Below are 23,612 nucleotides of genomic sequence, written 5' to 3'. Positions count from 1 at the left end.
ATGCCTTACAAATGCATATATATATATATATATATATATATATACTTATATGTAGGTATGTTTAGGTATAGGTATGTACAAATATATACAAATACACATGTACGTGTATTGTGTGTGTGTGTGTGTGTGTGTGTGTGTGTAGACACCCACCCCCTCTAGGTACTGGGGATAATACAAAGACTAAAAAAACCAAACCAAAACAAAAAAAATCCTTTACTCTGATCAATCAATCTATCAATAAGCATTATTAAAAGCTAACTATATGTCAGACTCTATGCTAACCTCTGGGAACACAAAAAAAATTTAAATGGTAATTATCTTCAAGAAGCTTGTATTTTAGCACAGCAGACCATATATACACAAATATGTATAGACAAAATCCATATAGTTCAACAAGCATTAATTAAGCAGGTATTCTGTGCCAGTGTGATATGAACATGGTTCCCATTTTCCTCACAAAAGGAATTAGTTTTCCTTAAAAAGTAACAACACTGTCCCTTGGACTTTATTGGCTGACATTTCCTGGTCATCTAAAAGCATAAAAAGTCCCACCCACATGGAACTGGGGGCCCTACAACTTAGGGGATTTCTGAAGACTGGAAGTGGCCATCTCTTGTTCTTCTGACCATATAGAGTGTTTCCATATAAAGACTGGGGGCAGAATTAAATGTCATTGCATCCTTGTTAGATATCTTGCTCTGTTAGGGTAAAGTAAACCTTCTTGTGTTAACTGTTCAGTGACGTGATTGTCTCATTTTATCTCAACTTTAAACCTGTACTAAATGTTCTACCTTCAGCATGCTTCTTTCCAAACAGCTAGATATTGACTAAATTATGAAAGTATAAATTACGAAGCAATCCTTACCGGCAAAATATTTTTGTAACATTTAAGGGTCTATTTACATAAATATTTACAAATGAGAGTAAATGAAACTTTACCTTATTTTTTATCATTTTTATTTAATATTTTAATTTTCAACATTGATTTCCACAAGATTTTGAGTTAAAAATTTTTCCCCATTTCTGTGCTCCCCCCCATTCCAAGATAGCATATATTCTGATTGCCTCACTCCCCAGTCAGCCCTCCCTTTTGTAACCCTACTCCCCCCTCCATCCCCTTTCCCCTTACTTTCTTGTAGTGCAGGATAGATTTCTATGCCCCATTCCCTATACAACTTGTTTCCCAGCTGCACGCAAAAAAAAAAAAAAACAAAAAAAACAAAACCTTTTTTTAAGCATCTGCTTTTAAAACTTTGAGTTCCAAATTGTCTCCCCTCTTCCCTTCCCACCCACCCTCCCCAGGAAGGCAAGCAATTCAACATAGATCACACATGTATCATTATGTAAAACACTTCCACAATGCTCATGTGGTGAAAGGCTAACTATATTTCCTTCCATCCTATCCTGTCCCCCTTTATTCCATTTTCACCCTTGACCCTGTCCCTTTTCAAAAGTGTTTGCTTTTGATTACTCCCTCCCCCTATCTGCCCTCCCTTCTATTATCCCCCCCTTTTTTATCCTCTTCCCCTTACTTTGCTGTGCGTAAGATACCCAATTGAGTGTGCATGTTATTCCCTCCTCAAGTTGAATATGATGAGAGTAAGATTCACCCATTGCCCCTCACCTGCCCCCTCTTCCCTTCCAACTGCTTTTTCTTGCCACTTTTATGTGAGATAATTTACCCCATTCTATCTCTGTCTTTCTCTCTCTCTCTCTCAATATATTCCTCTCTCACCCCTTAAAGTTATTTCATTTTTTAGATATCATCCCTTCATATTCAACTCATCCTCTGCCTTCTGTCTATATTCCCTTCAACCCCCCCTAATACTGAGAAAGGTCTTATGAATTACATAATAATTCAACTTTAGTAAGTCCCTCATGAATTCTCTTTCTTATTTACCTTTTCATGCTTCTCTTGATTCTTATATTTGAAAGTCAAATTTTCTATTCAGCTCTGGTCTTTTCACTGAGAAAGCTTGAAAGTCCTCTATTTTATTGAAAATCCATATTTTGCCTTGGAGCACTATACTCAGTTTTGCAGGATAGGTGATTCTTGGTTTTAATCCTAACTCCTTTGACCTCTGGAATATCATATTCTAAGCCCTTCGATCCCTTAAGGTAGAAGCTGCAAGATCTTGTATTATTCTGATTGTGTTTCCACAATACTCAAATTGTTTCTTTCTAGCTGCTTGCATCTTTTTCTCCTTGACCTAGAAACTATTGAATTTGGTGACAATATTCCTAGGACTTTTCTTTTGGGGATCTTTTTCAAGAGACAATTGGTAGATTCTTTCAATTTCTGTTTCACCCTCTGGCTCTAGAATATCTGGGCAGTTTTCCTTGATAATTTCTTGAAAGATGATGTCTAGGCTCTTTTTTTGGTCATGGCTTTCAGGTAGTCCAATAATTTTTAAATTATCTCTCCTGGATCTACTCTCCAGGTCAGTGATTTTTCCAATGAGGTAATTCACATTGTCTTCCATTTTTTTCATTCCTTTGCTTCTGTTTTATAATTTCTTGGTTTCTCATAAAAGTCACTAGCTTCCACTTGCTCCAATCTAATTTTTAAGGTGGTATTTTCTTCAGTGGTCTTTTGGACCTCCTTTTCCATTTGGCTAATTCTGCCTTTCAAGGTATTCTTCTCCTCATTGGCTTTGTGGAGCTCTTTTGCCATTTGGGTTAGTCTATTCTTTAAAGAGTTATTTTCTTCAGTATTTTTTGGGTCTCCTTTACAAGTCATTGACTTGTTTTTCATGGTTTTCTTGCATCCCTTTCATTTCTCTTCCCAATTTTTCCTCTACTTCTCTTACTTGCTTTTCCAAATCTTTTTTGAGCTCTTCCATGGCCTGAGACCAATTCATATTTTTCTTGGAGGCTTTTGATGTAGGCTCTTTGATTTTATTGACTCCTTCTGTCTGTATGTTTATATCTTCTTTGTCACCAAAAAAAGGAATCTAGAGTTTGATTTTGAGTCTGTGTTTGAGTCTCAGTTCATTTTCACTGCCTGTTCATGTTCCCAGCCAACTACTTGATCCTTGAGCTTTTTGTCAAGATATTACTGCTTGTAGAGTAGAGAGTACTTTGTCCCAAGCTTTAGGGTCCAAGAACTGCTGTTTTCAGAGGTAATTCTACACCACCATCACCCCAGGCTCTGTTACTGCAGCATTCCTCCTCCTCCAAGAACTGCTAACCAGAACCACAATACGGATCTAAGCAGGACACAGCAAGAGAATCTGCCTTTGTGCCCACAAAGCACTCCCTGCCGCTCTGATCTGCTGCTAGGTTCCACCCACTGTGTGAGCCAGGAACTCAGGAAGCAGCTGATGCTGTAGCTTTGGAAGCAACCTCAGGAGCTTCCTGCTACTGCTACCACCACTGCTGCACCACCTCTGCCACCCCCAGTGCTGGTGGCCGGACCGCTCTGAACTCGATCCCATAGTTTCCCTCTAACCTGATCTTTGGCATTTGTGGGTTGAGAAATCTGGTAACTGCCACAGCTCACTGTTTCATGGCCCCAAGACCTCTTCTGGCTGGCCGACTCCAGGTCTGGTCTGTCCTGGCATGGCCCACTCTGGGCTGCACTCCCTTCCCAGCACCATGCAATAGACCCTTTCCAGTGACCATCCAGACTCTCTTGGGATGGACACCTGTTTTCCTCTGCTATTTCATGGGTTCCACAGCTCTAGAATTTGTTCAGAGCCATTTTTTACTGGTGTTTGGAGGGATTTGGGGTAGAGCTTAAGCAAGTCCCTGCTTTCTAGCCGCCATCTTGGCTCTGCCCTGAAACTTTACCTTAAAGGGAAAAGCACTTAAAGTTCTAAGAAAGGCCTCCTGAAACAGGGGGTATTTGACCCCTGTCTTGAAGGAATTCAGTGGTCAAAAGGTGAGGCAGATGAGTATTGGGGGGATGGGGGACATCCAGTGCAAAGACATACATTGGAGAAGGAGTAGAGTGTAAGGGGAAAAACAAGAAGGCCATTTTGACAAGGTAGGAAAGTGGGGGGGGGTGTAATTTGTAATAAAGCTGGAAATATCAAAGACAATAGTGTATATTTGATTCTAGAAGTAATAGGGAGCCATTGGAGTTGACAGGGAATTTTACTGGTCTGAACTATGGTTTAAGAAAATCAATTTGGCAGCTGCAAGGAGGATTGCATGGAATGACAAGAGACTTGAGTCAGGGACACTAATAAGGAATCCAGGTGAAGATGAAAAGGGCCTGAACTACAGTGGTGGTTATGTGAGGGAAAAGGGGTGGATGTAGGTGAAAGATATTGTAGAGGAAAGAAAAATGACTTGAATTGGCAATTGATTGCACATATGGGTGAGGGAGTCAAGGCTGACACTAAGATTGTGAACCTGAATAACTGGAAGGATGAAAGTACCTTTGACAATGATAAGGACAATCTGTAAAGAGAACCATTTGAAAGGAAATATACCGATTTTTCTTTGGGATATGTTAATTTTTGTTTTGGACATGTTGAGTTTGACATGCTCATGGGAAGTCCAATTAAGGAGATTACACTTTTATTGTGGTGATTTAGCACCATACTTAAAAAGACATGCCATATTTAAAGCCATTTCATTAGAGAAAAATGATAATGAATTGTAACAATAATGTTGCTAGCTGCTGTTTTGGGGGTGAAAGACTAACAACAAGACCAGCACACAGAGGAACTGCCAGCACAGGTTCTTTGTTCTGAAATTCTAAGGAAAGCAACTTGGAGGGGTTTACAATCACACTTCAATTATACATATATGTAGTTCAGGGGAAAAAGTCAGCACTCTGAACTTGAGAATAAATACACAACAGAAATTACAAACAGAGACAATATAAACAGACCAGATCACAATACACAGTTACCAGAGAAGCACCAACATTTGGTGCCGGGGGGACTGCTTCAATGACTACCCAGAGTCTCATCACCCAAGCTCTTTCAATGAGTGGGTCCCCAAAGACAAAACACTAACCTCTGAGTTTATATACACTTCTTCAGGGCTAAAGGGCATCACAGCCATGCGACTCAAACCCATGTGACTTAGGCCTTCCCTTGACATAAACAGGTCATCAAAGACTCTCAGTTCAGTAAAAGATTCCTTAGTGCTGAGAAGCGCTCCAAAACAAAGACATTACATTTGAAAAGAAAAACTCATCAAAGGTACTTGATTACCTCAGCATTCCAAAAGAGAAAACAGTAAAAAAGCCCCACCCTAATTACCATGAAATGAATTCTTGGGGGCATCAGGAAAGGCTTCATTTTGTAGATGGCATCTGAACTGTGTTATAAGAGGCAACAGTGAAGACAGAATGGATTCCAGACAGGGAGAGCATTTGTGCAAAATCAAGGACTGGGGACATGGATTCTAAACTATGAGGAAGAGCTAGCAGGATGATAGTTAAGTAAGATGGAAGGGAAAAATATAAATATGATTACAAAGGGAGGCAAGAGCCAGATTGGGGAGGTGGGTGGCTTTTAATGTCAAGTTGTTGGGCTAAGGAGATTTTGTTTTACCTGAAATGCAATAAGAAATCACTGAAGAATTTGGAATTTAATGAAGAATGTAGGTGTTGGTTGTAGCTCTGTGTCATATGAAAGAAATGATGAAATAATATGGCTTGATAAACCAAGAAAATAGTGAAGGAATGTTATGAGTCATGAAAGCTTTCATAAATGACAAACAAAAAGACGTTGATTTTGCCTACTGGATGTAAAGTGGAAATTTGAAAGATTACCTGGCTTCGAAGAATGAACAGTCTGCTAGGAATGTATATGTGTGTATGAGGGGTTGCAACATTTAACAAATACCAATAATGTAAATGATAACACCATTGTATGCATAGGAGAAGGGAACATAGAGTTCAGTGGGGAAATTAAGAAATAATAGCTAGCTAGTTTTTATATATCACTTTAACCTTCTCAAAGTACATGTATTATCTCATATAATCATTTGAAGGTTTCACATAAGAAATGACACCTCTATTGGACCTCAGAGAAATCACTTAGCCAGCCAATTTAGAAGCTGCTGCCTATTGGACAATTTTGAACTTGATGCCCCATAGACATCTCAAATTAGGTATGACCAGAATAGAACTCATTATCTTCCCTTCTTCCTTGCCTTAACTTCACTAATACATTATAGAGCAGTACCATCCTTGCAAACACCCCAATTTATAACCTTAGTGTCATCTGCAACTCCTCACTTTTAATCAACCAATGAATTTAATTTACTGTTCCTAGATGTTGTCAATTCCTTCTTTATATCTGTTAGATTGTTCCCCTTATCTCCACTCATACAGCTACCATAACAGTTTATGTCCTCATAATTTCATACCTGGACTATTGCAATATACTCCTGATTGGTGTCTCTGCCTCGAATTTCTTCCCACTCCAAGCCTTCTCTCCACAATGTCACTAAATGATCTGTTTTCTAAAATGTAGGACTGACCATGTCACTCTGGTGCTTAATGATATCTAGTATCTCCATTTTTTCTTTTAGAATCAAATATAAATATTTTCCATTTTACTTTGTGTTTTTGAAGGTCCTTATAACATGGGCCCTTCCTATTTTTTCTAATCTTTCATATATTACTCCTCTCCAGGCACACTAGAGTCCAATGTGGGCCAGCTGTACTGGCCTATTTGCTGTTCCTCTACATGATGCACTATCACTTATTTCCATGTCTTTGTACTCATTGTCACCATCCTCCATGCCTGGAATGCTCACCCTCCACTTCCACCTCTTAGAATTCTTATCTTCAGAGGTAGAGGCAAGATGGCAGCTGGAAAGCAGGGACTTGCCTAAAGCTCCCCCCTTGTCCCTCCAAACACCTATTAAAAATGGCTCTGAACAAATTCTAGAACTGCAAAACCCACAAAATAGCAGAGGGAAGCAGGCCTCCAGCCCAGGAAAGCCTGGATGGTTGCTGGGTAAAGTCTATTGCACGGAGTTGGGAGTGGAGTAGAGCACAGCCCAGCATGGGCCATGCCCAGACCAACCAGACTGGGAGCCGGGCAGAACAGGCCGTAGCACCCTGAATCAGTGAGCTGTGGCAGTTACCAGACTTCTCAACCCACAAATGCCAAAGACAACAGAGAAGGTTAGTGGGAAAAGCTGCTGGGACAGGGTGAAAGAAGTTCGCGGTTGACCTCTGCCCTGGGGGTGGTGGAGGTGGTGCAGCTCTGAGGCTACTTCCAGAGCTACAGCTTCAGTTGCCTCTGGCCCCAGGCCCACCTGGTGGGAGGAATTAAGTGGTGGATCAGAGTGGGAGTGGAGAGGGTGCTTGGATCTGAGTTGCAATCTGAGTTAGTGGTTCTTGGGGGAGGAGGAGCACTGTAGTTGCAGAGCTGTGTAAAAATAGCTCTGAAAACAGCAGCACAACCCCTCAAGCTTGGGACAAAGTACTCTCTACTCTACAAGCAGTCATACCCTGACAAAAAGCTCAAGGGTCAAATAGTTGGCTGGGAACATGAACAGGCACCAAAAATCCTCAAAGATTCAGACTCAGACTTTGGAATCTTTTTTGGTGACAAAGAACACCAAAATATACAGTCAGAAGAAGTCAACAAAGTCAAAGAGCCTGCATCAAAAGCCTCCAAGAAAAATATGAACTGGTCTCAGGCCATGGAAGAGCTCAAAAAGGATTTGGAAAAGCAAGTAAGAGAAGTAGAGGAAAAACTGGGAAGAGAAATGAGAGTGATGCGAGAAAAGCATGAAAAACAAGTCAATGACTTGCTAAAGGAGACCCAAAAAAATACTGAAGAAAATAACACCTTAAAAATAGACTAACTCAAATGGCAAAAGAGCTCCAAAAAGCCAATGAGAAGAATGCCTTGAAAGGCAGAATTAGACAAATGGAAAAGGAGGTCCAAAAGACCACTGAAGAAAATGCCACTTTAAAAATTAGATTGGAGCAAGTGGAAGCTAGTGACTTTATGACAAATCAAGAAATTATAAAATAGAAGCAAAGCAATTAAAAAATGGAAGACAATGTGAAATACCTTATTGGAAAAACCACTCACCTGGAAAATAGATCCAGGAGAGATAATTTAAAAATGATTGGACTACCTGAAAGCCATGACCAAAAAAAGAGCCTAGACATCATCTTTCAAGAAATTATCAAGGAGAACTGCCCTGATATTCTAGAGCCACATGATAAAATAGAAATTAAAAGAATCCACGAATCACCTCCTGAAAAAGATCCCAAAAAGAAAACTCCTAGGAATATGGTAGTCAAATTCCAGAGCTCCTAGATCAACAAGAAAATACTGCAAGCAGCCAGAAAGAAACAATTTGAATATTGTGGAAACACAATCAGGATAATACAAGATCTAGTAGCTTCTACCTTGAGGGATCAAAGGGCTTGGAATAGGATACTCCAGAGGTCAATGGAGCTAGGATTAAAACCAAGAATCACCTACCCAGCAAAACTTAGTATAATGCTCCAAGGCAAAATATGGATTTTCAATAAAATAGAGAACTTTTAAACTTTCTCGCTGAAAAGAGAAGAGCTGAATAGAAAATTTGACTTTCAAACACAAGAATCAAAAGAAGCATGAAAAGGTAAACGAGAAAGAGAAATCATAAGGAACTTACTAAAATTGAACTCTTTTGTTTACATTACTACGTGGAAAGATGATGTGAGTTATTCATGAGACCTCAGTATTAGGGTAGCTAAAGGGAATATACTATACACATATGTGTGTGTATATATACATACATACATATACACACACACACACACACACACACACACACACACATATATATATATACATATATATATATAGACAGAGGGCACAGGGTGAGTTGAATGTGAAGGGATGATATTTTTTAAAAAATCAAATTAAGGGATGAGGGAGGAATATATTGAGAGAGGGAGAAAGGGAGAGATAGAATGGGGTAAACTATCTTGCATAAAAGTGGCAAGAAAAAGCAGTTCATTGGAAGAGAAGAGGGGGCAGGTGAGGAAGAATGAGTAAATCTGGCTCTCATCAGATTTGACTCGAGGAGGGAATACCATACACACTCAATTGGGTATCTTACCCCATAGGAAAGAAGGAGGAAGGGGATAAAAAGGGGGAACAATAGAAGTGAGGGCAGATAGGGGGAGGAGGTGTTCAAAAGCAAACACTTTTGAAAAGGGACAGGGTCAAGGGAGAAAATTTAATAAAGTGGGACTAGATAGGAGGGAGGAAAATATAGTTAGTCTTTCACAACATGAGTATTTTGGAAGGGTTTTACATAATGATACATGTGTAGCCTATGTTGAATTGCTTGCCTTCGTACTGAGGGTGGGTGGGGAAGGAAGAGAGGAGAGAATTTGGAACTCAAAGTTTTAAAAGCAGATGTTCAAAAAAAAAGAGTTGTTTTTGCATGCAACTGGGAAATAAGATATACAGGCCAAGGGGCATAGAAATGTATCTTGCCCTACAAGGGAAGGGAAAAGGGGATGGTGGGAAGTGGGGTGACCGAAGGGTGGGCTGACTAGGGAATGGGGCCATCAGACTATATGCTATCTTGGAGTGGGGGGGGAGGGTAGAAATGGGGGAAAAATTTGTAATTCAAAATCTTGTGGAAATCAATGATGAAAACTAAAAATATTAAATAAAATAAAATAAAAATTAAAAAATAGAATTCTTATCTTCCTTTAAGACTTAGCACAAGTTCTACCTTCTGTAGGGGAGCATTTCCATTTTCCCAGCAGCTACTGTCTACCCCTTTCAGGTTATTTGCCATCTGCTCTGTGGCTTATTAAACACTATTTATGTCCATGTGTTCTTCACCTTTAGAATGTAAGCTCCTTGGGAGAAGAATTTTTTTTCTTTTTCTTTATGTATACTAAACACTCTAAGTACTTAATAAATGTCATTTGAAGTATCAGCAATACTGTGACAATGATCAACCACGACAGACTTATCTACTCTGATGAAGACAATAATCCAAGACATTTCCAAAGAATGCATGACGAAAAATGCTATCCACCTCCGGAGAGAGAATTCATGAAGTCTGAGATTGAAGCATATTTTTTTCACTGTCTTTCTTTTTCTTTGTATGTTTGTTTTCTTTTGCAACATGGCTAATATGGATATATATTTTGCATGTTTTCCCATGTATACTCAATATAACGCTGCTTGCCGTGGGGGAAAGAAGAGGGGAGAGAGAGAATTTGTAAATCAAAATTTTAGAAAATGAATGTTCTAAAAAAATTTAAGGAACTGGGAAATATTTAACTAAATAAATAAAATATATTTAAAGGGGAAAATGCTATTTGGCTGACTGCATAAAAAATAAAAAATGAAGCAATCCTTATTCTCAAAGGGTTTTGGGTGATAGTATATATGTCTATAACAGCTAAAACATAAATGGAGTGCATTCCATGTAAAGATAAAAAGGTAAGAGAGAAAAATATGATGTGGGGTGGGGGGAGTGCTGAATAGTAGAGTTTGACTGATACAGTATATGTGAATCAGTCAGTATTAAACACATATTATGTTCCAAGGACTGTCTTAAGCAGTGGAGGATATAAAGTAAGTCAATAAACAGTCCCTGCACTCAAGTAACTCATAGTCTAACTGGGGAGACTCTATGCCAACAACTGTGTGCAACAGAGATTCAGACTAAATTGTGGAGAGTATTTTTTTAAAAAAAAGTACTAAGATCTTTTAAAGAGGATTTGGAAGGCTTCTTGAAGATGATATGACTTTAGCTGAGACTTGAAGGAAGCCAGGAAAATGAGATGAGGAGAGAGCATGTTCCAGGCATGGGGGTAACCAGTAAAAATGCCCAGATTCAGCAGATGCATTGTCTTGTTTGAGGAAAAGCCAGGAGGTTAATTCACTGGATTGTAGCCTACTGAGGGAGTATGGCACAATAAGACTGGAAATGTAGGAAAGAACCAGGTTATAAAGAGCTTTGAAAGCTAAATAGAGAATCTTTATTTGATCCAGAGGTAATAAGGAGCCCCTAGAATTTAATGAATAGGAGGATGATATGAGCAGACCTATGCTTTTGGAAGATCATATTGACAGATGATTGGAAGATGGGCTTTAATGGGGAGAGATTTGAGGCAGGAAGACACAACAACAGGAAAACACCTCAGCCCAGGCATGTGGTAGTAAAGCCATGCTCTATAGTGGTGGCAGTGGCAGAATAGAGAAAGAGCCTATATAGGAGAGATATTAAGAAGGTAAAAAATAAACCAGCCATGGCAGCAAATTTGATCAGAGTGAGAAATCAAGGGTGACATCTAGGTTTTGAATGTAGATAATGGTGGGTATGCTCAAGAGCAATAGGGAAGTTATGAAGAAAGACTGTTCGGGAGCGGGGGTCGGGGAATAAGGAGTTCAGTTTTAGATGTCTGTGGGACATCAAATTTGATATGCCTAATAGGCAATTGGAAATGTGAGACTGGAATCAGAAGAGAGGTTGGGACTAAACAAGTATATCTGAGCATCATGTGCATAAAAATGATAACTGAAACTATGAAAGTTGATGAGATTCCTAAGTGAAATAGTATAGAGAGGTAGAAGAGAAGAGGGCAGCCAGGTGGTGCAGTGGACAGAATGTCAGCCCAGGAGACAGGACAACTTGAGTTCAAAGCCAGCTTCAGATACTTACTAGCTGTGTGACCCTTGGCAAGTCCCTTAACCCCATCTGCCTCAGTTTCTTCATCTGTAAAATGAACTAGAGAAGGAAACTCCAGTTTCAGAGAAGGGCACTCTAGTATCTTTGCCAGAAAAATCCCAAATGGGGTCACAGAGAGTTGGACATGACTGAAACAGCTCAACAATTAAGAAGAAAAAAGGGCATGGTACGTATAATTGGGGTCCCCTCCCATGGCTAGCAGGTGTGGTGTGGATGAAGAAACAGAAAGAACAGTCAGGCAGGCAGGAGAATTAAGAGAGATCAGTGTCATAGAAACCTAGAGAGAAGAGAGTATTAAGCAGTAGTTTTCAATGGTGTCAAAGGCTACCAAAGGATGAGGACTGAAAAAAGGCCATTAGATTTGGTGATTAAGAGGTTATTGTGGAAGGCTGGGGAGATCTGTTTCAGTTGAACAAAAAGGTCAGAAGCCAGACTATAAAAATTTAAGAAGAGAATGAGAGGAAAGCAAGTGGAGGCCCCTTTTACAGACAGTCTTCTTAAGGAATTTAGCCACAGAAGAGGTAGAGATATAAGACCTTGGCAAGTGGGGATGAATGGATAAATTGAGCTATTAAATTCTTATTATTATTCATTGCTAGTTATTTTTAGGTTGGAGGACACATGGGCATATATGTGGGCACTAGAAAAGCAGCCAGTAGATGGAGTATTTGAATATTAGTGAGAGAGTAGGAATGGTAGAAGGGGCAAAATGCTAGAAGAGATGGGATAGAAAGGAATCACATGTGCTCATAGAGAAGTTAGGTGTTGCAATGAGAAAAGCAACTTTTTCATATGAGGGGACTGTGGCAGAAGGCATCTGTTTGAATGATATCATCTGAGAAATAGTAGAGAAGAGGATCCGGAGAAAGACATCGTTGTTTTCTTCTGAGTGAGTACTGGTAGGGGACCATAGGAAGTTCAAAGAGGGATGGAAAGGTGAGTGGGAAAGGGTGGAGGAAATAAAAAGTGGGAATAAGCATTAGCGCAAGAGGTCAGAGAGCCATGAATGTCAGATTAAGAAGTGCTGGTTTTATTCAGTAAGCAGTGGGAAGACAGAGAGTTTTTGAGCATGTGAGACATGTATTGCAAACTGTGTGCTAAGAAAGTCACCTTGTTAGAATAAGAAAATATAGATTCAATAATTCATATTTATAAAATTTCTTAAACATAAGTACTATTCATTATATTTTAGGCATTTCAGGCATTTCTTAGATTTGTATCTTTTTTAAAAAGGCATATATGAATAATACCTCTGATATATCACTCCCTCATGCAATCTTATCACTGTTATAAATAAACAAATGCATTATGTCCAATGTGACATCTAATCTTCGCAAACTGAATTAAATTCTGGTTGTGCAAACTGTTGACATTCATCCATAACATTTTTGAAATTTGGAATTCAAAAACTTATTATTTTTTGGCAAACTCAATATATTTAACTTCTCTGGAACTCAATTTCTTCAATATCATTCCTATAGTGTTATTTTAAGGAAGTAATATAGCTTAATGGAAAGAAAGCCAGAGATCAGAAAACCTGAATTCTAGGTATGGTTCTGCCATTTTACTTCCTGTGTGAATTTAGGTATGTCATATGTCATCTAGATTCAGTGAACTTCGGTTTTTTCAAGCGTGGTATGGGACTACTAATAATAAGTAATAAGGGGCCAACTGATTTCACAGGTTTGTATTTTTCAAAGGATATATGTGTATATGTATAATGTATATCTAAAAGATACGCATTTCAAAAGATATACATGACTCCAGTGTGTATAGAGTCAATCTCTACACAATAAAGTAGAATAAAGATTATGAGTGTTCTTATTAAGTCGGAATTCTCTTCACTGTGACATAAAACTGCCCCAAGGTGCCATAGCTTTGAGTGAAGGTTTAGAGTAAACTTACACAGTCTTCATTTCTATCATCTAAGGACCGACCAACCTAGACTAGATCCTGTGAGTTTATCACCAGGCTGGTTGCAGAAATATGATTTTTTTTTCTTTTGGCAACAGCATGTCTAAATGTTGATCTGCTAAATGTTTTTGGTCTGTGATCTGTTTTGATAGCAAAAGTAACCAAACTCATGTAATAAAGCTAAACTATGATCAAATATCACATAGATGAAAGTATTTTGCGAAGGGTTGTTTTTGTTTGTTTTGTTAATTTAAGTATGATAGTATTACAAGGTTTAAAATTACATGGGGAAGTTCCAAACCAAACAGGCAACTTTGGAGAGGGACTCCTAATTTGAAATGGAAGATAACATAGCACAAAACAAAAGGCCTCTTTCCATAGTAGAAAGAACAGCAGCCTGATAAATAACTCATAATCTAGTAGGGCATAGAAGAAGTTGCAGTCCAAACTGAAAGGAAAGAGTCTGCATGGCAACTAAAGCACACAGAATCTTGACATACTGATATAATAAAAACTTGAATTTCCATAGAATTCTAATGATTATGCAGCCTTTTCTTCACAGTGACCTTTTAGATTGGGCAAAAATACAAGAATTATTCTTCCCGATTTTGCATTTGGAGAAACTGAAGTTTCAAGGAGTCAAACTGTATTTGCAAAGTCACAAAATACTAAGTGTTGAGCTAGAAATTGAAACTGCATCTGAATTCCTACCCAGTTTGCCCTCCTCTATGTACAGCACACTCCCTCTCCAGTTACAACAGTCATCAGAAAGGAACCACACGGTTTCTTAATTTATTACATCTTAGAGGCATAGTCAATCAATGAGCAAGCATTTATTAAATTCCTAACATGTGTCAGGTACTCTGTTAGGTAGTGGGCATAAAAAGACACGATATAATCATTGATCTCAAGGAACTTACCTTTTTACGACACAAATAATATGTACATGTACAGGCACAGGTAGAATAAATGCACTGTAGTATTAGACCAGAAAGTAGCTGCAGTGAAAGGACTGGTGAAAGACTTCATATAGGAGGTGGAGTTGGAGCTGAACAAAGGAACTCTAAGGGACGAAAGAGAATGGAGTGCATCCCAGGAACAGGGACGGCCAGGGCAAAACATAAGAAGAGGGATGAGTGTCATGTATGAAGAATGGCAAGAAAGTGAGTTTAGTTGGAGTATAAGGTATAGGATGAGGAGTGATAATAATTATAATGCTAATTTTATACAATAATAGCTAACAGTTATATGGTGCTTACTATATGCCAAGAACTAGGCTAAGCCCTTTACAACTATTATCTCAATTGATCTCACAACAATCCTGGGAAGTAGGTGCTATTATTACCCCCACTTTGCAGATGAGGAAACTGAGGCAAATAGAGATTAAGTGACTTACCCAGGGTCACACAGCTAGTAAGTAAGTGTCTTAGTCTGTATTTGAACTCAGGTCTTCCTGACTCCAGGACCATTATTCTATTTACTAGCTGCCTAGCTATATAATGTATAATGACATATGGCCTTGTCAGATGGTTCAGATAAACAAAACCTTGTTGGGAGGAGGGGGTGTTAGTAGCAAAGAAAGAGATGTACTCAAAGCTCAAGTCCCCATCCAGTTTGTCAAGAAAGATGTCAGCTTTATTAGTGACATTATAGACTATTCCACCCATTTAAACATAGCACCAATTAATTTTAAAGGAATTTGAGCTGGTCAAGTACAGAAACTGTGATTTCCCCTAAGTCAATAGAAGTACGGAAAATGGCTAGTGGAAACACCATTTGAGAATCCACACACAATTTGAGAACCTGATTGGGTTGTACCTCACCAGGTTGTACAGCTTAACCTTCTTCTAAAGGTTCTCTTGTTATATATTTGCTAACATCAGGACTCACACCTTTATTAAAATGTTTATACAATCCTATAGCACACCATTCAGCACTCCTTCATTGTTGTTCAGTCGTTTCAGTCATGTCCAACTCTTTGTGACTCCATTTGGGGTCTTCTTGGCAAAGAGATTGGAGTGATTTGCCATTTCCTTCCCCATTTCATTTTACAGATGAGGAAACTGAGGCAAACAGGGTTAAGTTTGACTTCCCCAAGGTCACACAGCTAGTAAGTGTCTGAGGCCAAATTTGAACTCAGGAAGATGAGCTTTCCTGACTCCAGGCCAGGTACCCTAATCACTGTGCCAAATCTAGGTAGGCACTAACCTGACACTTCATGTTTGTATTTCAAACCAATTGCACCTAAAATCTAGCAGTTAACAAATCTGTTTCAAAAGAGTTGTTAACCTGTTTAAATAGCATATTTAAGTGTGAGTATGGACCTGGAAACTCAAATTGACTTTGCCACCAGGTGATATTGTTTTTGTTTTTAAATAAGCCTTTGAATACTTATATGTCCTTAGTTAACATCTGATCTAAATAAATGTGCATCTTTGTTTCTTAAGGAAGCATATGTGCACCTTTGATTTGATCAAAAAAGAAGAAAATTCTCTATAAAATACAATAGAGGCATTAGAGGGCATTATCCCATAATTAATTCTGTCAGAATAAATCAAAGCTCTAATTATAGATACAAAAATCTACTCAATACTGGGGAATATTTATGCAAAATACTACTCTTAGCACTTATCAGCTAAACTGTAATGTCTCTGTGGAGCTGATGTAGCAATTTTGAGAATATCTCATCCTCTTTGGCCTCTCTTTTCCAGCTTGATGTGCGGAGTGCCTGATGATAGTACAATTCCATTAAAAAATAAAAACCCTGTAAATCTCTACTGCCAATTAATGTAATTCTGCCATTAAGATACATCTGGATTCATTTTTGAAAATGAAAAACAAAGTAGCTGACTCAATGGACAATCATTTTCCTCTGAAATTTTCTGGCATTTCTATGTGGTTTACCTGCCAATTTGCCTGCTCGCTATTTTCATTATACTCTTGGGACATAAGGACATTTGTTTGTGCTTTAAATTCCAATAGAAGATTTGGAAATTGATTCAAGATGAACTTTCCATTATGTAATCAGTATTGGAGCAATTTGTTTATTTATATGTTTTGTTGTTTGTTTGTTTGTTTAACTTATTTGTTTAAGACTAGTTAGAGGCATACTTGTATAGCAAAGGAATATAGAATTTGGAATTAGAAGTCCTATGTTCCTATTTAGCATACACCACTGAGTCATATGACTTTGGACAAGTCTGTATTCACTGAACTCAAGACTTTTCACCTATAAAATCATGGAATTGGACAATAAAGATAGCTCGGTGCATCCTTTAAAACATGTTGGATTAGAAGCATGGCATAGTAGCTATCATTACTATTCAACTGGAGTCAGAAAAATCTAGTTTCAAATCCTGACCTGAGCACTTACTAGCTGTGTGATCTTGGACAAGTCTCTCACCCTCATAGTCTCCGACAGCTTTTATCAATAAGTTGTAATTTGTGTCAGTGAAAGCAATTTCTGCACCACCAAAATCACAACATGTAAACTTTAAAGCCAAAAAAATGCATTAGCAATCATATCATCAGGTCTAATCCCCCTTATTTTACAGATGAGGAATCTAAGAACCAGAGTGATTAAGTGACTTACCCAAAGTCACATAAGTAGGAAGTGGCAAAAACTGGGATTCAAACTCAAAACCCAGGTTCTCTGATTCTACATTCTTTTCTAAGGTATTTTCAAATTCTAAACATCTTTGATCTCTGATCTTTCTGGACTCTCACAGTCACAGAATCTGAGTCTCATTGTACCTCAGTGACATTTATTCATATGTGAGGAAGAATCTCCTCTACAGTATACCTGACAAGTGGTTTTCCAGTCCATGCTTGCTGACATAGAGTGGGGGGAATCTCACTACTTCCTGAATCAGCCCACATTAATTGAGCATATGTCTAATTGTCAAGGAGTTATTCCTTCCCGGGGTTTAAATTAGCTGATTTTCACTTTCTACCCGTTGTTCTCCCTGGTCCCAATCAAAATCATTCTAATCCTCTTTATTTCTTCAAATATTTGAAGACAGCTATCATATCTTTCCTAAGTCTTTACTTCTTTAGGATAAACATCACCAGTTCCTTCTACTGATCTTCAGATGGAATGGTTTGGGGGCTTTTTATGATTTTGGTAGATTTCAGAAAATTAGGAAATCCCATTAACAAAATGCATTTTCAGTGCACAAAATGGTTCTAAAACAAAAACGAAAACCTGTTGTTCTCAGAGGCACTTAACTATGTCCAGAAACATATTTCACACCTTGAAGTACCTAGCTATAAAACCATAGCCATGTTTTGGGATTTAGCTAAATTCTGTACAAAGACATTGTGAATTCATTGCTCTGGCCTTCTGGGAGAAGGTTTTGTTGCACAGGCACACATAGAAGTTAAGGGGTCTTTTTTTAAGCATATAAAAACGTATGAAGTTTTAAAACAAGAGTAAAAATAAATAGCATCTAAGGATTTAATGTAGAGTTGGGAGACAGTTACAGAATTTTTTCCCATTCCCAGAAGAAGAGAAATCACATTGTGTGAAATATTTATCTTCAAGATTTGGCTATCTACATACGGGCAAATTTAATTTAAGTTTACAATCCCTCAGGATATGTCTTATCAATGTATTGATCTTTCTCATCAATGTATTTATCTTAAAAACAACAAAAAACTTGGTAAAGAAAGCTTTGGGAAATTATTCAAAATTTAAATAAAAACTAGATTTTTTTCAAGGTTTGCATTAAAATCAAATGCTAAAAGAAGACTCAGGTTAGTTTGTATTTTATCGGAAGTTGAAATGTAGCCAAATAAATGTAAATATATGAGCAAGAGGAGGAGTTATAATTATTCTGGGAGCGATAATATTGAGTTTCTTGACATCTTCGGATTTATGTTCTAGGACATATTGTTGAGGTGGCAATTTTGCTGTAGAATGGATATGTAAACACCTCATGGATGAGGCTTGAGTATCAGGATAGAAATAAATTGAAGCTTAATGGACAATTTTTATATTCAGTACCTAAACTATGTATATTTTGGAGTTGCTGTATGAGCCCTCAGCCAAATATTTGTAGTGAATTCTGAATAAAACCCTGCATCATGTTACCTATTTGAAGATAACACTGCCTACTGTGTTATTTCCCAGGCCAGATCTATCAATGTGGAGAGAATTGCATTTGCAATTGTTTCTAGCAGTGTGCCTAAAGTACTCTCATCATCCTCTTTTAAACATACCTTAGTGACACACAAATCGAAACATTTGTCAAGGATAGTGGTTGATGGATTTCGCCAACATCCTTTACTATAAGTAACCAACAAAACAGTTGTTCAAATCAAATAGAAATGGTGGCTACTAAACTGTACATAAGGATCCCTGAGGGCTATATATTGATTTAGAAAACTGTGTACTAACATTATCTATGTCCTATTGTATTTTTATTTATTTTGTTAAATATTTCCCAATTTTATTTTAATCTTATTAAACTGCCTGAATGTTGCCTGTGCCCACCTTCCTGGTTGACACTTGATCTAAGAGACTCCTAGAGTTTGGCAGAGTAACTGGGAATTTGCAAGTGAATTTTCTCATTGGTATGGAAGCTATGTTGGAGAAAATTTTCCTGTAATGTTCTCACACTTCTATTATGCAGGAATTATGCCTTTTTAAAATAGCATATTCTCACTGCCAGGCACATAGTAGGTATATTTAATAAATGCTTGTTGAACTGAATTTGATATTTCTAACTCTAAAATATCTAGCATTGAGCTTCTGATGCCCTTCAGGATTTACTGTCTTCATAGAACAGCAGAATTTCAAAATGGGAAAGGACACCAGTGGACATCTAGCTCAATTTGTATATGAGAAAGAATTTCTGGGGCAACTAGGTGGTGCAGTGGATAGAGCATTGGCCCTGAAATCAGGAGGACCTGAGTTCAAAACTAGTCTCCAAATTTTGACAGTTACCAGCCGTGTGACCCTCGGCAAGTCACTTAACCCTGATTGCCTCACAAAAAAGAAAAAGAAGGGAGGAGGAGGAGGAGGATGATTAAGCATTTGCTTTAAGACCTCCAATGAGGGAGAATGCACTGTCACCTAAAGAATCTAATTCTATTTGTGGATGGATCTAATACAAAGGTTGTTGTTGTGGTGGTGGTGGTCGTTGTTTGTTGGTTTGATTTTTCTTGTTTGGTTTGGTTTTTGTTTTGTTTAATTTCTTTTGGGCTTTTGAGGGAGGGACTTCATTTAGTCTAAATCTTCCTCTTTTCACCATTATTTCCAGTTCTGCCCAGTAGAGAAAAACAGAACAAGTCTAATTAAACTCTTCAAATACATAAAGATAGCTATTGTGTCCCCTTGGTTATCTCCCTTCTCAATGCTAAACATCCTCATTTCCTTGGAATGATCTTCAAGTGAAATGATCGCAAAGGTCCTTCCACCTTTCTGGTTGCCCTCTTTTAGGCCTTATATAGTTCCTCCACTAAAACTTGATGCCAAAAATTGAACAAAATACTACAGATATAAATTGGACGTTTGTACTACTGTGAGATTTTGAACTTCCTTCTTTCTTGTGACTCTGCTTCTCTTAATGTAGCCCACGATTGTCTGTGCTAGCTCTTTTGGCTGCCTTATCACCTGGTTGATTCATACCAATCTTGAAGTTCATCGGGGAAAAAAAAACACAGAACCAAAAAGACATGATTTTTTTTTCAAACAAACCATTATTTAGCCCTTAACTATCACCCATCTTATATATGTTATGTTGATTTTTGAACCCAAACATCAGACTGCATTCATCTCTATTGAATTCCATCTTGTTTGATTCAATTAGCCAATAAACTTTACTGAACACACATTGCATCTTTGGCATAAAACCAGGAAATTAAACTGTATAAGCTTTGGCTTTGTCATCGAATTAAATGGAAAGGCCCTTGAATTGGATGGGCTTCTGTTTCTTCATTTGTCAAGTAAGACTCTTAGACAAACTATTCTCTAGGATATCTCTAAGCTCTGTCATCCTATGATTCCATGATATTAAGTATTTTAAAGGCAACTACTATATGCTCAATTCTGTGCTACATTCAGGAGAGAAAATAAATGAGTAAGTACTCATTGGCTAAAAAATAATATAAAATAATATGCAGGTCTTGCCCTCAATGGACAGAAAATCCAGTCAGGGGGAAGACACAGGTTACTTCTTTTTGAAAACACTAAAATTTATCCAACCAAATGCAAAGGGAGATGGTATAGGCCTAAAAGGAACTTGATATTTAGGATACTTAGTGTCACTTGGACAAAAAAAAATGGCCAATATGCATTTCATAATAGATTATGCAAATGTGAGAATTTGCAGTTCCCTTCTTCTAAAAAAAAATAAGCTCCCCTATAGTTTCTATAGGGTAACCTATAGTTTCTTTGAGGGTAAATCCATTTTTCATTTTCTATTTGTATCCCCAGTCTCTAGCAATAATTTATTTTTGGATTAGAATTATGTTGGATTAAATTTATGCTACCTTTTGCCTTTCCTGCTTTCTGCGCGTTACTCCATTCCACATGTTCTATGTCCCATCATACTCCAACCATTCTGACCTGTTTGCTCTTTTACACACATGATGCTTCATCTCCCATATGCATTCCCTTCCATTCCACTAGCTTCCCCCATTGGCTACAGGGTTCTACCTACTCTCTTCCTCCTCTTGGAATTCCTTTTTTACTTCAAGACTCAACTGAAACATTACCTTCTCTATGAAGCCTTTCCTGACTGCCCAATCAATCAATAGAGAAGAATTTATTAAAAGCCTACTTTGTGCTAGGTATTATTGTAGATATTGGGAATACAAAACCAAAGAATGAAATGATCCATACCTAAAACTCACGCTATAACGTAGTAGAAAGTAAGTATAGATAGATACATAGATATATATAGATATGTAGAGTATGAATAAGTACATGTGAAAGACATACGAAAGACCTTAGCTTAAAAAGATAAAGGTCTCCCACTGCATCTGGGGTCATCTTCAGTTGTCTTGATTTATATATTGCCACTGGTCCCAGATGACTGTAGAGGACAGAGTGAGTCTGGTGACTTTGCACAGCCCTGCCTCACTTAAATCCAATTCACTTACAAGCCAAGACACCACCTTCTTGATGTCATTGATCCACAAGTACATATGAAGATATATGGAATATCAATATAAAGTGAAATAGTACAAATTTATGCAATGTTGTTGCTTATAAAGTAGTTTGAGAGTGAGTGGACTAGCATGTGTGGGGATCAGGAAAGGCTGCGTGTAAACATGCTTGAGATGTCTTGAAACAAGACAGGAACTTTGTAAAGTAGAGGTGAGGAGGGCCTGTGTTTCAAATATATGAGATGGCCAATGAAAAGGAACAGAGATAGTAGATAGAATATTGCATTTGAAGAACAGAGAGAAGGCTATTTTGATAGCTTGCAGATTGTGGGAAGGTGAGTGATGTTCAATGAGGCAAGAAATATAGGCTGTGTCAAGGATATAAATGGCTTTAAAAACTAAAGAAAGTTTTATTTTTTTTATATTTTATAGTCAGTGAAGTTGTTTGAATAAGGTTGTCACATGGTCCTACACTTTAGGAAAATCATTGTAGCAGTAACGTACAGAATGAAATAGAGTGGTGACAGGTTTGGGGTAGGAATACCATTTAGGAGGATATTTCAACAATCTAGCCAAGAGGGGATAAGGTACTGAACTAAGGTGGTAGCTATGTGGATAGTACGGACAGCTAGGTGGCTCAGTGGATTGAATGCTGGGCCTGGAGTCAGGAAGATTCATCTTCCTGAGTTAAAATCTGGCCTCAAAAACTTACTGGCTGTGTGACCCTGGATAAGTCACTTAATTCTGTTTGCCTCAGTTTCCTCATTTGTAAAAACAGCTGGAGAAGGAAATGACCAACTACTCTAGTATCTTTGTCGAGAAAATTCCAAATGAAGTTGTGAAGATAAGACATGGCTAAAAAAAGACTCAACAACAACAACAAAATGAGTAGAGAAAAATAGATCTAAAATGAGACATGTTTTAAAGGTAGAAAGGACAGGATTTTGCAACAGATTGTATGTGTGGGTGAATGGTCAGTGAGGAGTCAAGGAAAATGCCAAAATTATGAATCTTGTAGACTGGAAGCATGGTGATGCTTTTGGCAGAAATAGGTAATTTTGGAAGAGGGGAGGGTTTAAGAGAGTTCATGTTTTGAAAATATTGAGTTGTAGATGCCCTTGGACTGAAATTCAGAATCTCACTTTGTATTTTTATCTATCTCTTTTTGTCTCTCCATTTGTCTCTCTGTTTCTGTCTCTCTCTCTGTCTCTATCTCTCAGCTACTAATACCCTCGCTTTTCAACAACATTGTAATTATTTTATATAGATTACATATTGACATAAATATGAATGTGTCTCCCTGATTAGAATGTGTGTTCCTGAGGGAATGAGACTTTAAATTTTTCTTTGCATCCCTTTCTCACCAAGCTTAGTACATAATAGGAATACAATAAGTGACAATTGATTGCTTTACCTATTACCAAGTCTCCCAGGGTTGTGGGTATGGGGCATGAGTTCTGAGAGCATAGATATGTTCTCTAGGTAAGAACTTAAGCACTTGGCTCCTCTTGTCTAGTAGGTTACATGGAAAATGATTAGCAACCAAGCAGCTTGCCAGTAAGATAGATAAAAGATGACTGTGTCAACCTAGATCTCAAGTCTTTCAACGCTGAACCTAAGCACAAGCTCATCCCTATGGAGCCAGTATGTGCACATCTAGATCCATGATTCCTCTTAGGCAAATAGTGTCTAATACACTTTGGTTGCCTTTGTCTGAATCCCTAACTGCTTATGTTATTCTTAGAACTCTTAAAAAAAACTAAATGAACTCTGCCAGATTTTTAAATTATGGACTCCATGCATCCTCTAAAAAACCTGAAAGAGTTAATGCACTGAAGCAGGATCGCAAGGAAGAATATGATACAATAAATATTCATTTATGATCTCTAAAACAAATCATGTCCCACTCAAAACTTTGTGATGCATGCACTATTGAGGAA

Source organism: Trichosurus vulpecula, chromosome 3 (assembly GCF_011100635.1).
Source record: "Trichosurus vulpecula isolate mTriVul1 chromosome 3, mTriVul1.pri, whole genome shotgun sequence".
Taxonomy (NCBI): Eukaryota; Metazoa; Chordata; class Mammalia; order Diprotodontia; family Phalangeridae; genus Trichosurus; species Trichosurus vulpecula.
This window is presented reverse-complemented; position numbering follows the sequence as displayed.